The sequence below is a fragment of the Lissotriton vulgaris genome, chromosome 6 (genome assembly GCF_964263255.1).
Source record: "Lissotriton vulgaris chromosome 6, aLisVul1.2, whole genome shotgun sequence".
Classification (NCBI taxonomy): Eukaryota; Metazoa; Chordata; class Amphibia; order Caudata; family Salamandridae; genus Lissotriton; species Lissotriton vulgaris.
Window position 1 is genome coordinate 207,482,543 of NC_141694.1, and position 14,902 is coordinate 207,497,444.

General features: G+C 40.9%; 1 protein-coding gene across 1 annotated transcript in view; it reads right to left on the reverse strand.

Annotated features, from left to right (window-relative positions):
• Positions 1 to 13,857, reverse strand: part of LOC147707028 (adhesion G protein-coupled receptor F5-like) — a 1,085,534-nt gene extending 1,071,677 nt beyond the window's left edge. The window contains exon 1 of the mRNA XM_086926248.1: positions 13,798 to 13,857. The gene's annotated coding sequence lies outside the window, so the exon portion shown is untranslated. The remainder of the gene's footprint in view (positions 1 to 13,797) is intronic.
• Between the last annotated feature and the right edge of the window lie 1,045 nt (positions 13,858 to 14,902).

Consider the following 14,902-nt stretch of genomic DNA (forward strand, 5'->3'; position numbering starts at 1 on the left):
AATGCAGCCTCCTGGCGCATACTGGAGGTTCCAGGTGGGCTAGTTGGCCCCCAGGGGCCCCCAGTATGCAAGGGGAATTAGTTCCCCCTCTTCAAACATGCACGGGGGCTGCGTTGCAGAGAGGTGTAAAAAGGGGCGTGGCTTCATTACACCTCTCTGCAATGCAGTCCCCTGGCGCATACTGGAGATTCCTGGTGGGCTTTCAGGTCTTATATAGTTAGGAATTAGCATTAAAAAAAACCTTTGAAATTCACTGAAAAAAACATAGGTTTCAGGCCTTATATAGTTAGGAATTAGCATTTAAAAAACCTATGAAATTCACTGAAAAAACCATAGGTTTCACACCAGTTATAGTTAGGAATTAGCATTTTAAAAACCTATTAAATTCACTGAAAAAACCATAGGTTTGACACCAGTTATAGTTAGCTGGAAATTTTACTGACATAAAACCATTGAAATCCCACTCATGACATCACTGATGACACCATCCAGTGAATGTGTGTCTTTCTGAAAAATAAATATGTTTTCTATATGTATATGTAAAGGTCGATGGAAGAATAAATGTTTAAATAAGTGTCTTAATGGATGACTTTTTAAAAAACAATTGATTGGTTAACTGGCTTATTAAGTGTATCTTAGTGAATACATATATTAGCGAGTATTGTTTAAATATTTAAATGTTTGTATCAGTGTTTCACTTTGTGTATAAGTGGCTGCATGGGTTGGTGAGTAGCTACATGTGTGTGTATATGGGTTATTTGATGTTTTTTTTTAGTATCAGTATGAGTGTCTGTATGGTTTGGTGGGGGTGTTACTTAGCACATAAACGCATCAATGACTGACTCACTGTTTGTATGTGTTTTGAAGACAGCATATGTGCAGGACTGTATGGGTGGATGAGTGTGTATATGTGTGTGTTAGTGAGTGAATGACTGTCTCACTAGTGTCTTTATCAGTAACTACATATGTTTAATCTAGTATATGTGAGTATTGATGTATATAAGTGAGTATATGTGAGAGTGAGAGATTGAAAGAGTTCTTGTTTAAATAAGTATGTGTTTCTATAAGTGATTGTTTAAGAGAGTAAGTATGTGTAAGTTTCCTTAGAAGTAAGGTGGTAGTGTGTGTATAGCTGTATATGCAAATAAATGGATGTTCAATAGTTTATTTGCATGTGTGATTATGTGTGTGAGTAACTTTTGGATGACTGTCGGTGTGTAATAGGATGTATAGGTGTTTCACTACATATGATACACATATATATATATATATATATATATATATATATATATATATATATATATATATATATATATATATATATATATATATATATATATACAGCGCAATCTCGACTCTAAGGTATTGGAGCGCTTCATATCAGCACCAGTTTCATTACACAAGTACACATTCACTTTAACTTCACTTCCGCTATTACAAACTGAATTCACATTTATGAAATATGCTGTTTTTCTAGTTGACTCTTGACTAAGAATCGAGGCCCAGGGGGCACATTTCATAAAAGAAGAAAAATTACATTCTCGCAGGCGTAAAAAGTGCACTATAACTTCCATAAACTTTCAAAATGAGTTTCAGTAGAGGAGCTACACTTCTGGACAGCTCTGGTGCCAGAGAGAGACAGACTGACATCCGGCAGCAAGCAAGGAGCGGGTAGTGGAACTACCGATACCAGCATGCTGAGCAAGCGCACACAAGCGCCCACTAGAGGGCCAGCCATGCCAATAAAAGCAGAAGTAACTCCACACGAGCCCTCAACTTTCAGCAAACACCTCTGAAGAAGTTGACAGCCGTCAACGAAACGCGTCAGGTCACCAGCAAAATCCTAGTCTGCCTAACACTGGTCTCATTAAAGAATCACGAATTCAGTGCAGCGCGTGCGACTCAAATTGGCTTCCCAGGAAAGGAGGGGAAAGGGGGAGCCACTTGCCGATATTCAAGCGACAGTGTCCAGTCGCAGAGAACCGCACCGACAGTCAGAGTGCCGAGTTTTCCCGCAATTCTAGGGACACACCTCTTTGGACCTGCGAAAACGGCAAGGGAACTGGCTGCCGCCCGACACCAGAGTTGGGTATGTCACCTCCACAAACTTTCAAAATGAGTTTCAGTAGAGAAGCTCCACTTCTGGACACCTCCGGTGCCAGAGAGAGACAGACTGACATCCGGCAGCAAGCAAGGAGAGGGTAGTGGAACTACCGAAACCAGCATGCTGAGCAAGCGCACACAAGCATCCACTAGAGGGCCAGCCATGCGAATAAAAGCAGAAGTAACTCCACACGAGCCCTCAACTTGCAGCAAACACCTCTGAAGAAGTTGACAGCCGTCAACGAAACGCGTCAGGTCACCAGCAAAATCCTAGTCTGCCTAACACTGCTCTCATTAAAGAATCACAAATTCAGTGCAGCATGTGCGACTCAAATTGGCTTCCCAGGAGAGGAGGGGAAAGGGGGAGCCGCTTGCCGATATTCAAGCGACAGTGTCCAGTCGCAGAGAACCGCACCGACAGTCAGAGCACCGAGTTTTCCCGCAATTCTATGGACACACCTCTTTGGACCCGCGAAAAGGGCAAGGGAACTGGCTGCCGCCCGACACCAGAGTTGGGTATGTCGCCTCCACAAACTTTCAAAATAAGTTTCAGTAGAGGAGCTACACTTCTGGACCCCTCTGGTGCCAGAGAGAGACAGACTGACATCCGGCAGCAAGCAAGGAGAGGGTAGTGGAACTACCGATACCAGCATGCTGAGTAAGCGCACTCAAGCGTCCACTAGAGGGCCAGCCATGCCAATAAAAGCAGAAGTAACTCCACACGAGCCCTCAACTTGCAGCAAACACCTCTGAAGAAGTTGACAGCCGTCAAAGACAACGCGTAAGGTCACCAGCAAAATCCTAGTCTGCCTAACACTGCTCTCATTAAAGAATCACAAATTCAGTGCAGCGTGTGCGACTCAAATTGGCTTCCCAGGAGAGGAGAGGAGAGGGGAAGCCGCTTGCCGATATAGATATATATATATATATATATATATATATATATATATATATATATATATATATATATATATAAAACCATAGAAATTCCAACGTTATAGTTAGTTGGAATCACTATAACAAGCGCGCCTGCAATGCACTGCTGATGACGTCACATATTACATCACTCATGACATCGTCAGTGACATCACTCATGACATCACTCATGACACCAGCCAGTGAATGTGTGTCTTTCTTTAAAATTAATATGTTTAATATTTGTATTTGTAAAGGTTGATGGAAGAATAAATGGTTAAATAAGTGTGTAAATTGATGTTTTTTTTATATGATTGGTTAACTGCCTTATTAAGTGTATTTTATTGAATACATATATTAGCGAGTAACTTTTAAATATTGAAATATATGTATCAGTTTTTCCCTTTGTGTATAAGCAGCTGCATGGGTTGGTGACTGACTCACTGTTTGTATGTGTTTTGAAGACAGCATATGTGCAGGACTGTATGGGTGGATGAGTGTGTATATGTGTGTGTTAGTGAGTGAATGACTGTCTCACTATTGTGTTTTTTAGTAACAACATATATTTTAATCTAGTGTATGTGAGTTTTGATGTATATAAGTGAGTATATGTGAGAGTACGAGATTGTAAGAGTTCCTGTTTAAATAAATATGTGTTTATATAAGTGATTCTTTAAGAGAGTAAGTATGTGTAAGTTTCCTTAGATGTAAAGAGGTGGTGTGTGTATAGTTTTATATGCAAATAAATGGATGTTCAATAATTTATTTGCATGTGTGAGTATGTGTGTGAGTAACTTTTGGATGACTGTCGGTGTATAACAGGATGTATAGATGTATCACTACATATGATGAGTGAGTATATGTATGAGTGACTATATAGAACTGTTGGTAAATGAGTGGATGTGTATATAGATGGTGGAATTACTGAATTGGTTGTTGTAACTGGTATGGGTATCTCCATTTTTTTGAAAATGTTAGTTTCTATTTTTGAATATCTATTTCAAGGGTTGCATTACACTAAAAGGAGGTCTGTCACTCTGTCACAAGGATGGTGTCATAAGTGATGTCATGAGTGATGTCACTGACGATGTCATGAGTGATGTAATATGTGACGTCATCAGCAGTGCATTGCAGGCGCGCTTGTTATAGTGAGTCCAACTAACTATAATGTTGGAATTTCTATGGTTTTATGTCAGTAAAATTTCCAGCTAACTATAACTGGTGTGAAACCTATGGTTTTTTCAGTGAATTTACTAGTTTTTTTAAATGCTAATTCCTAACTATAACTGGTGTGAAACCTATGGTTTTTTCAGTGAATTTCATAGGTTCTTTAAATGCTAATTCCTACTATATATAGGGCCTCAAACCTATGAAATGTAATATTTTTTATAATGAATCCTATATTGTATATTTATATAATACTATTTATTTTATTTTTTTTTGCCCTGGAGCGCTCCCGGTGCACGCCCCGGTGTGCGCACCGGAAAGCGCAGTTTTCCGGCGCGCCCCAGGGCGCGCACCGGTGAGCGTCCCGTTAGCGATATTGCCGCGAACGAAAACATCATTGTGACGTATCGCGTAGCCGCGTCCGCATGATACGCACGGCGTAAGCGCACCCGGAAGCACTCGAGCGAATTTGATTGCGCAACGTAAACATCCGACGCGCTTACGCGACGCGACCCGGGGTGACCTGAAAATAACACTTTTTATTGGTGCAGAACAGTTTTGGTTTCCAAATGATGAAAGCCCGGGTCATGTGACCTGAAAATAACACTTTTCATTGGTTCAGGACAGTTTTTTTTTCCAAATGATGAAAGACCCCACCTTTTTTCCTTATTCTGACTTTGTCCTTTGACTGAGGAAGACCTGTTTGGAGATCTTTGAGGAATTTTTAGTACTTTAAAATGGCTACAGTAGCAGCAGCAGCTGGAGCATCTGCACCACCACCACCAAGAGGACCACCACAACATCACATTGGTGGTCAAGAAGAAGAGGAGAAGGAGGAGGAGGAGGAGGAGGAGGAGGAGGAGGAGGAGGAGGGGAGGAGGTGGCAGCCAGAAGACAATACCCCATACAGGCCAAAGCAGCACATTGTATGGGAGTTTTTTTTCCATCCCAGAGGGCAAGAAGAAAGTGAATGCGCCAAAGGTGACTTGCCAAATCGGTGGCATTGAACTTTCAAGGGGGAACCCTAATAAAAAATATTCATTTGGTAATAAAACCATGATTAGGCACATGCAGCGCAAGCATCCCAACAACTATGCTGCCGCAGAGGTGAGAGAACTGGCCAGTAACCTCCCCAATCTTCACCCAGCAACTCCAAAAGAAAGCAACCGACTCCCTCGGGACCAGAGACAAGGGAGACGATCCCTTGCATACAACCACGGTTTGGTGAATTCAGGATTTTTTGTGGTAAGACCATCTGCTATGGTGAGCAGAGCATAAAGCTCATCCTCCTGGCTGGTGACAACCACAATTGCCCCAAAAAACCATAATTTTTTCCTGATTTTTTTTTGCTCCAGTTGAGCCATTTTCAATTCCCTGTTTTTTGTTTCTCCCCATAAAAATAACAAAAAAAATATAAAATTGTTCATAAAAGCCAAAAAAGTACAATATGTTCAAAAAACATAAAAAAATATAAAACAACAAAAAGAAGAAAAAAAACAGTTCTTTTTAGAACTACCTCTAAATTATAAAAAAGGCTACATTTTTTAAAAACTCTTTCATTCTTTTTTCCCCATGGTACCCTTCCCGGTACGCGCCGCGTTGCGCGTACCGGGCGCTCCCCCGGCGGGGCCCTTTTATAGCCCCCACATCAAACCTAGGGGGTCAGGGGGGGTCTACCCTGCCCACTTATGGTCATTTCCCCCTTTGTTTTTGCCACCTCTTGTGTCTCGATCCTACCGAGACACAAGATGACGGCCGCTCCGGACTGTTTGGAATGTTGACAGACACCGAGAGCCAATCAGCTTTCCGCGCGCGAACTTACGTAGCGCCCTGGTTAGCGCCCCGGTGCTCTTCCCGGGGAGCGCTTATAGATATATATATATTTTTTAACCTAAATTACTCAAAATCCACTGGAGCACATATCTTGAGACATAGCAAAGGCACATCGGGCTACCAGTCCCTACAATTTTGCCAAGTTTGATGGAAATCCATTCAGCCGTTCGGGCTAAAAGTGAGGTTGACCGCCCTATGGAAATTAACATGGGGAAAACACGTTTTGGGACCCCCCTTTTATGTCGGCCCCCGCTTGACAAATCCCTCCCAAACTTTCAGGGAAGGAGCGGGGCACCGCGAGGCAAATTTGAGGGCATTTTCAGGCAGATTCCTCAACCGGCGCCAAAGTTATTCACAATAGAATGTTGAGATTTTCTATTGAAAATAATCCTTACTATAACTACCTACTGGCGACCGCCAGTAGGTAATATATATACAGCGCGATCTCGACTCTAAGGTATTGGAGAGCTTCATATCAGCACCAGTTTTATTGCACAAGTACACATTCACTTTAACTTCACTTCTGCTGTTACGAACTGAATTCACATTTACGAAATATGCTGTTTTTCTAGTTGTTGAATAACGTGACTCTTGACTAAGAATCGAGGCCCAGGGGGCACATTTCATAAAAGAAGAAAAATTACATTCTCGCAGGCGTAAAAAGTGCACTATAACCTTTAAGGGCAATGTCTTCATCTTGAAAGCTGAGCTGACACTCAACTTACAACATCTTCTCTTCCGTATTATTTGAACTGGCATTACACAAAAGGTACCTTCGGGGACAATAATTCAGTTCCGGGAAAACCCACCCACAGAGCAATGCCACCCACAAACTGTCTCCCCACAGCAGCACTGTGGTGTCTATGATGAGACAGCATGTGATTGATGTTCAACCACAAGTACTACTTGAAAAACATTGCACAAGTCGCATGCGGCAAACACCATCAAACTTTCTAGCAAATCATCAAATAGATGTGGTCACACTGATGTGATGAGACTAGGAAATGTGTACCTTGGATGGACGACACTATGATATTAGGTTGAACAGTTGTTTAGGAGGAAACAATGACATTAAGACATTGTCAACCAGCGAGGGTAAGGGTAAGGGATGGTCCATAAAATTAAAGAGGAGGAACAGACGATGCTGGAATGAGCAATAGAAGGAAGAAATTCTCTAAGATCACTATTTGCTTAGATTGTGTTCCACATTACAAGTTGTTCAGGGCTAAAAACGGTTTCACCCCCCCACACCTCGAAGCACTCTTGTGTCGAGTCACAGTGCAGGCGAGAGCTTCTTTACATTGGATGGACAGATGAAGTCTGCGCCTGGCACACTGAACTATGAACAGGATTTTGTAGCTGTTCGAAAAGGCTCTTGGCTAGGGAATAAAGTTTAATATGATCTTAAATCTAAGAAACGTTTGTATGAAAGAGAAAGCTCTGCTATTCCCACAATGTTTTCTTCTTGCAAATATATTTTTTTATAGGATGACAACTCAGTCAATCAGTTTCACAACCAGGCATGTGGCTGGAAGGATGAGGAATGAAAATGAGATCTGGTGTTCCTATAGGCAGCTTTTGGTAGTATCTTTCTTGGTTCTTCTCCAGGAGCTAGTTAACTGTTTAGCCACCTCTTCCAACTGTTCTCTCTATTCACACATACACAGGATGACTTGCCCACCATATATGCCTCCACTTTGTCCTCTCGAATTGAAAGTACCAAGGGCTCTGCACTTTCCCTCCTATTGTTTAATCGTTCTGTTTCCCTCTTGTGCATCTACTACATGGTGTAGGGTTGTCATTTTACATGTATGCCGATGATATTCTAATACTGCTGATCCTAGGAGTTGAGAATGAGACTTTCCAGCATATTTGGCTCCAATCCTTGACCTGGTTTGCGGATGGTTGAGAATCAATTATTAAAAATGTAATCCATCTAAAACAGAAATTATTTTTTCTAAAAGGGCTCTCTGGCACTGGATTCCTAATCTCCAACGAGTCTTGATGAGCCAATGTCCAATCCCGTCTGAAGATGTTCAAAACTGGAGGATCATCGTAGACACTGGCGTATCCCTGACCCAACAAATTGCAGCTGTGGTTAAAACCTATTTTTCCATCTCTGAGTGTTATGGAGACTGTCAGGATTTTGAAATTTGTTGCTCAAATGTGTTTGAACAAAGCGAACACAAGGAGATGATGGACAGAGCGCTGAAACTTTACAGACACTCACCCCCAGTCACAGACCTGTGTTGATACCATCATCATTCTCCAGCTCACCTCGCTACCCCAGTTCAGACCCAGACATATGCAAATCAGTCTTGACCCTGTTCCATGAATGTGTTTGTCCATTCGCGTTAGAAAATGTGCAATTGATTTTATGTTGGTCTTTCTACAGAATGCAGTGCATTCAGAACTATGCTGCAAGACTCTTGTTTGGCATAAGAGAATGTGAATCAGTCTCAGGAAGCTTAAGGGTCCTACCTTGCCTAGTTGTCCATAAGACAGTAACTTTCAAGGTTGCAGCATATGTTGTGTCTCAATCAACCTTTTTTCATCTAAAAAATGTTCGAAAATTTGTGTCTCCTTGTTAGTTACAAACTTATCACAGCTGCTGTTTAAAGTCCTTCACTTTTAAAAAGGTAAAAATAGGGAGGAGATTGTTCAGCTATCAAGGTACCAAAAAGGTCTTCTTTTTCAGATATCCGGCACATTTAACTTTCTTTATTTTAGGAAAAAGATGACAGCTTTAAAAAAAACTATTTCCCTCTTGGTGGTAGCAGTGTTACAGAGAGCGTTCCTCCAACCTAAGGCACCTAGAAACAGGGTTTACATTGCGATAAATAAATTACAACAGATTAGAACATTTCATACAGGACTAATGTTCAGGTCAGGACACGTAGATCTCATGAAAACCACGGAAGATGAAAATCACATCACATCACCTTCCATCTCAACAACCACATAAACCGAGACTTAAGAAGAAGACCCCAACACGGCCATATTCTAATTAACAGAACCAGCCACAGATCTGTGGTTTATTTCCTCGAACTTAATTATTAGATCTGGCATCCCTTATGTGGTTTCCCCTGACCTCCTGTTTTTGCAGACTTCGTTTTTGCTGGCCTAAGGCATCTAAGTAGTCTACCACTGCTAAAGGACATGTGCTGTTTACTTAAACCACGGTAACAGTGATTAATCCATAATTGCCATGTTTTATTTACTTGTAAGTTCCTAGTAAAGTGCACTAAATGTGCCTAGGGCTTGTAAATCTAATGCTGGGCCTGCAGCACTGATTGTGCACCTGATTAAGTAGCCCTTTAAACATGTCTCAGGCCTGCCAACGCAGAGCCTGTGTGTGCAGTTTTAAGCTACCACTTCAACTTGTCAAGTTAACATTCCTTAAACTCACAGAGGGTCTAATGAGAGCATTATACTACCCTAATAAACATGCTGCTTCAATATAAATAGTCATATAATTTGACTTATCATATGTGTGATACATAAATCAGATTATATCTGATGCCTATTGTACTCCACAGTACTTTTAATTTGTACATGTCCTGGTACAGGAGCACTCTTAAATTCGTTTTTCACTACTGTAAGGCCTCTCTCTCCCATAGGATAACATCGAGATTGCCTTATTAAATTTTATAATTGGGAAAAGATGTCCCCAAATTTAGTCTCTCAATTTAAAAACACAGCTTACGTAGAATGTTGGAATTTTCTTACTGTTTGTCTTTGGAATACACATCTGGGGTGGGTGACAGCTGGCTTCCTGCATTTCCTGTAGGTAGCCTCACACAAGGGAAGAGTAGTTGAACTGAGAAGTCATCTGCATGCTTATGGGTCATCCTGAGCAGGATGGGAGGGAGGAGCTGACACACCTCAAAAGGGCTGTGTCCGGTCCCCACACAAAGGGTTGCATAGCCTCCTGTAGTGAGTCTGGGTCAGGATAGGAAAGGCAGGCTCTTGTGCACTTCAAAGGCATCTCTTGGTAGTCATTCTACTTCAAAGGCCCAAGTACTGGGTACAAGTACTGGGCCTCTGATGGATCACTGACAGAATATCGAGGAGCAGAATATCGACCTGCCCAAATATTGATGAAAAAATATAGAATGACAGAATATTGACTTTCTATCTACAAATTGGTAAGTACAAATATATTGAATCCTAAATAGCGTTGTAAATAATGTATTTTGCTAAAATATCGAGTTTTTATTATCAATATAATGAAGTAAAACATCCTTAAAAATAATTTAAAAAGAATGAAAATGAATAATCAATAAATAAAATGCATTTAAAATAAACATTCATTTTTATTTTATTTACATATATTAACTTAATTATATAAAAATTAATTACTATTTTTAATTACAAAATATTTAAAAACAATTTAAAATATAATATATATATATATAGTTATATATATATGTATGTATATATTTCTAAATAAACGTATAATATAAAAATAAATTATATTTAATAAGTTAAAACATTAAAATAAATATTTTTTACAAAATAATATTTTTCACTATATTAAATATAACATTACTGGAAAGATTGCAAAGTGTATGGAATAAAATAACTATTTCCACTCCAATGAGTGGTACACTAGTGAAAGTGTTGGATAGCGGTTAGATAAAAATTACTATTCCCACTCCAGTGAGTGCAACAGTAGGAAAAATGTTGGATAGCGGAATAGTAAGAATTACTATTCCCACTCCAGTGAGTGCAACAGTAGGGAAAGTGTTGGATAGCGGGATGGTAAAAATTACTATTCCCACTCCCGTGAGTGCAACAGTAGGGAAAGTTTTGGATTGCTGGTAGATAAACATTTCTATTCCTACTTAGTTTATTCTTTATAAATTCATATTTTAACTTCCACTTATTGGATTTTTTCGTTCTGATATTGTTTTACTCATACAAAATATTGGCTAATTTTCTAAACTGGTGTGGAGTACTTCTGTGGGGTTTTTATTGTGTTACTGTGTGTTGGGTGCGCAAATACTTTACACAATGCCTCTTAAGTTAAGCCTGACTGCTCTGTGCCTAGCTATCAGAGGGGACCATAGGTTAATTTAAAGTGCGTTACTGACTTACTCTAACAAGGGTTGTGGTTCCTGCGTGGACAGGGTGCATACCTCTGCCAACTAAAAACCCAAGAGCTAACATTAATATCCTGGGTTTTCCAAATATGCACATTGTTCACTTTAATCTAGAAAGCAATGTTTTATTGACCTGTGAATGTGGAAATTATGATTGATACATTTATTTGGGTGCAAACATAAATCTCTCTTTAACTCCTCCCATGCTCGTGACGGAACCGTTCCGTCACGAGCCTCGAGTGGGCTGTGCTGGTGACGGAACGGTTCCGTCACGGCCCACTCGCCGCGCCTGTGCGGCACGAATTCCGCGCCTGCGCTGACGTTCTAAAGAGCGGGCAGGGCCATGACGGAACCGTTCCGTCACAAGCACAGCTCACCCGCGGCCCGTGACAGAGCAATTCCGTCACGAGCACGAAAGCGCCGCGCAGCCCCGCCTCCCCCTTAGCGCTGAGGCGGAATAGCCGCCTCAGCGAAGGGGTTAACAGACAGGGGATTCAAACCTGAAAAATACACAAATAGTATGTCCATGTGGGACATTTTGTACTATCCCCAAAACTATACCTGTGGCACACACTTTTAAAAGAACAGTCAAGTATATGGAGAACATGTCAGTGAAACGAATAAGGCCTTCAGAGCAAGAAATCTCACTTTGCATAATGGGACCAACTTCTGCCTTCATCATCACCTCTACATCAGTGATGATTAAACTTTTACAAAAACCAGCGTGCCCTTTCGCTTAGGTAATTCCTTCACCTGACGAGAGAAAGTATGTGAGACTGGGCCATGGGAAACTTTATTTAAAATATGACAAAATTGTAATTTTTGTGTGTGCACACGATTTTCAGGACACCCACGCCCAGGAACGTCCACTTCCTGAGAACATTTCAACATGCATAAAACTGGTTCACACTGGAGGCCTTAATGGTGGATGAGCACAAATAAAATAACATTGAAGTAAAAGAGAGCGATGGTATAGGCTCTAGGGAAAATATAAACATACTTATGCTTATGGTATAGTACATGCATTACTGGGCGTTCTATGTTAGTTTCATTTTTGCATAAAAATAACAATAACTACCATATCAATAATTATATACACGAACTTGCAATATAAGGTACAATAGAAAGTGCGAGAGCATACCACAATATACACACTTTCTCTCACTCTAGGTCAATAAATATTAACAAAACGTTCATCTTTTCTACGCCTAGGCATAAATTACTCAGTTAGTCCAGTTTTTGCTTTGCGTTCTGGGACTTGCAGCCAGGTGAGAGCGCAATTAAGAAAGCCAAGGAAGGTAACGAGGTTGAAATATTATAAATAAAGATGGTAAAAATATTATAAAACAAAGAAATGTTCAAACATCACCGCGTTTGGCTTTCGTTTTGTGTAACAAGTTAACCTGTTTTGTTCATAGAAATGCAATTGTCATGTGTTTTAGTATGTGCTGCAACTAGTACTGAAGTCAATAAGGATCAGCGGGTCTTGTCTTAGCCCCGCCCCTAGCCCCGCCCACTCGCCCCATTTAAATGAGTACCTGCACTTTTTTTCCCCATTTAAAGCACTGCACAAAAAACTACCTGTCCCAGAATTCTAAGAAAAAAACCGGGCTCGACAAACGAGTCATACATTGTCCTGGGCGAACTGGGCAGCTATATCAGTGCTACTTTTTAAGTCAGCAGCGCTTTGCAATCCGGGTCATACAATTTCACGTGCCCCATTGTACAAATGGACCTACATTGTACCAACAACAAGTGCTGTTGGCTGAAAACCCCAAACTGGCTGAAAGTGTCAAGCATGACCTAGGGCTTCTGGGACATAAGAAAAATTATCAAAAACAGTTATATCGATATTGAAAAGTCCTCAAATCTGTTGGCATGCTTTCAACGCTCTCATGTTTTCCAGGCCCATGCATGAGCAGTTTAACCACTCCAAGTTTTCTGCCTTTCAAGCAAAATTTCATAAGTGAAAAATCTGTCCCACAATGCAACAAAAATATGGCCTGAATAAGCTACTCACGCATAGACAGAACAATTTGAGAGCTCTGCATATCTGAAATCAAGTTAGAAAAAACCCACACATTTTCGTTGTGCTGAATAATAACAGGAAACATTAAACACTGCCTGCATATCTCCGGCTATTTTAAAATATCAGATGCAGGAAAAGTACTTAAAACTGCTCTACACTGATGTATGTTGTTCCCTTTCGGTGACCCCACCCCCACCTCTTCGGTCGTCTGAGACACACCTCAAAGTAGCTTAACTTGTTTTAAATCTCCGTAATTTATCATTTCAAACAAACCTGTAGAGAAATACACCAATTGACCCAGGCACCGGTAAGCTTTAAATGTATGGAGATACCAGTTCTTCCATAAATATTTTTGTGCTGTATCCGAACATATGTTTTTCAGATTATCTTTACTCACTACCTCCTTTTACAATTCAAACGTGTTACCAAGTCGTCTCCATCCATTAACATTCAGCCGTCACTAGAAAGACTCCGTCTAAAACCTTGTAGCCGAACATATGGGCAAAAAATAAGATTTTTATATTTGGAGATTTTGAGTTTTGGGACCGCAAAGAGTGGCTGCCCTCTGTAGGCCAGCATCAGTTGTATTGCAGGAAACTAGGTCAGCGTGACGTCAACCCATGAAACTAAATCAAAACATCTTACCTTTGTAGCCTCAACGTGCGCACCTTTTCGTCTTCTCCATGCTCCCGTGCGAGGGAGAATCCGCCTGTAAAAAAATGATCAGAGCATGTTGTTGTCCGCGCGCGCGCTTCACCTCTCGGATATGAACTCGACCACACCCCCGGTGAGATAAAATGTTCCCAGAGCCAGGATGAAGCCACGCAGAGCGCAACCTTCAATTCACTTTTGTTCCCCACATCCTCTCCGCTGGCAGTGAGAAGACAATGGAGGCTCGCGCTGGAAGGAGCTGCCCCTGTGATTTCACTATATGCAGGGGTTTTAGAACCCTCGGCCTGCAGGGGAAACAAGCACTGGCGAAGCCACAAAATGCCAGGTTTGTTGTAGTTTGTATTGTGTTTGGATGCTCTCAGAGAAAACTCAGAGGCCCTCAAAGTACGTGTGTCAGGCAGAAGGAGTGTTACGTTTTTGTCCACACTATTAACTACACCGGCCAGGTCTGTTGTAGAGGAATCCTAGATATTCTTCAAAGCCCACCCACCTTAATACACACTTACCACCGGTTTTAGCCCCTAAAAGTACTACTTCTAAGTGTACTTATTGCTTCCTTGGTTATGTTTCAGCCTTCCACATCTGCACCTGCCTGGGCTTCTGCACACTGTTATTTTCAGATGTGTGTGTCAATTCAAATGCACCAGAACTCCCAGAATGCATTTCTCTGTTAATCATTAGCCTATGAGCGGAGAACTGTATACTTGGTGACTTGGAAGCATTTACGTACCTTAATATTCCTCTGATTGTTTACTGGTAATCTGCATTACCAGTAACTAATCGTGGTAATAATTAACATTACTGCAAATTGAAGGACCCCAGGACCAAATTTATGTTCAATATCAAGAACATTTTGAAATAAATGAAGTCTCACAAATATATTTTCTGAGGCCCAATTCCCAGGTCTTCCTATCTACTGTAGAGAGACTCCATGAAATTCTGCAGATGCCCCTCTTGCATTCCATAAAACACTGACTCATACTGTGCTGAATATTTCATAATCATTTTTGATCTGACCCGCCTGCTCAAAATCATTGTGGGTGTGATATTAGCTTTGCCTGACAGGTTAAGATGAAAA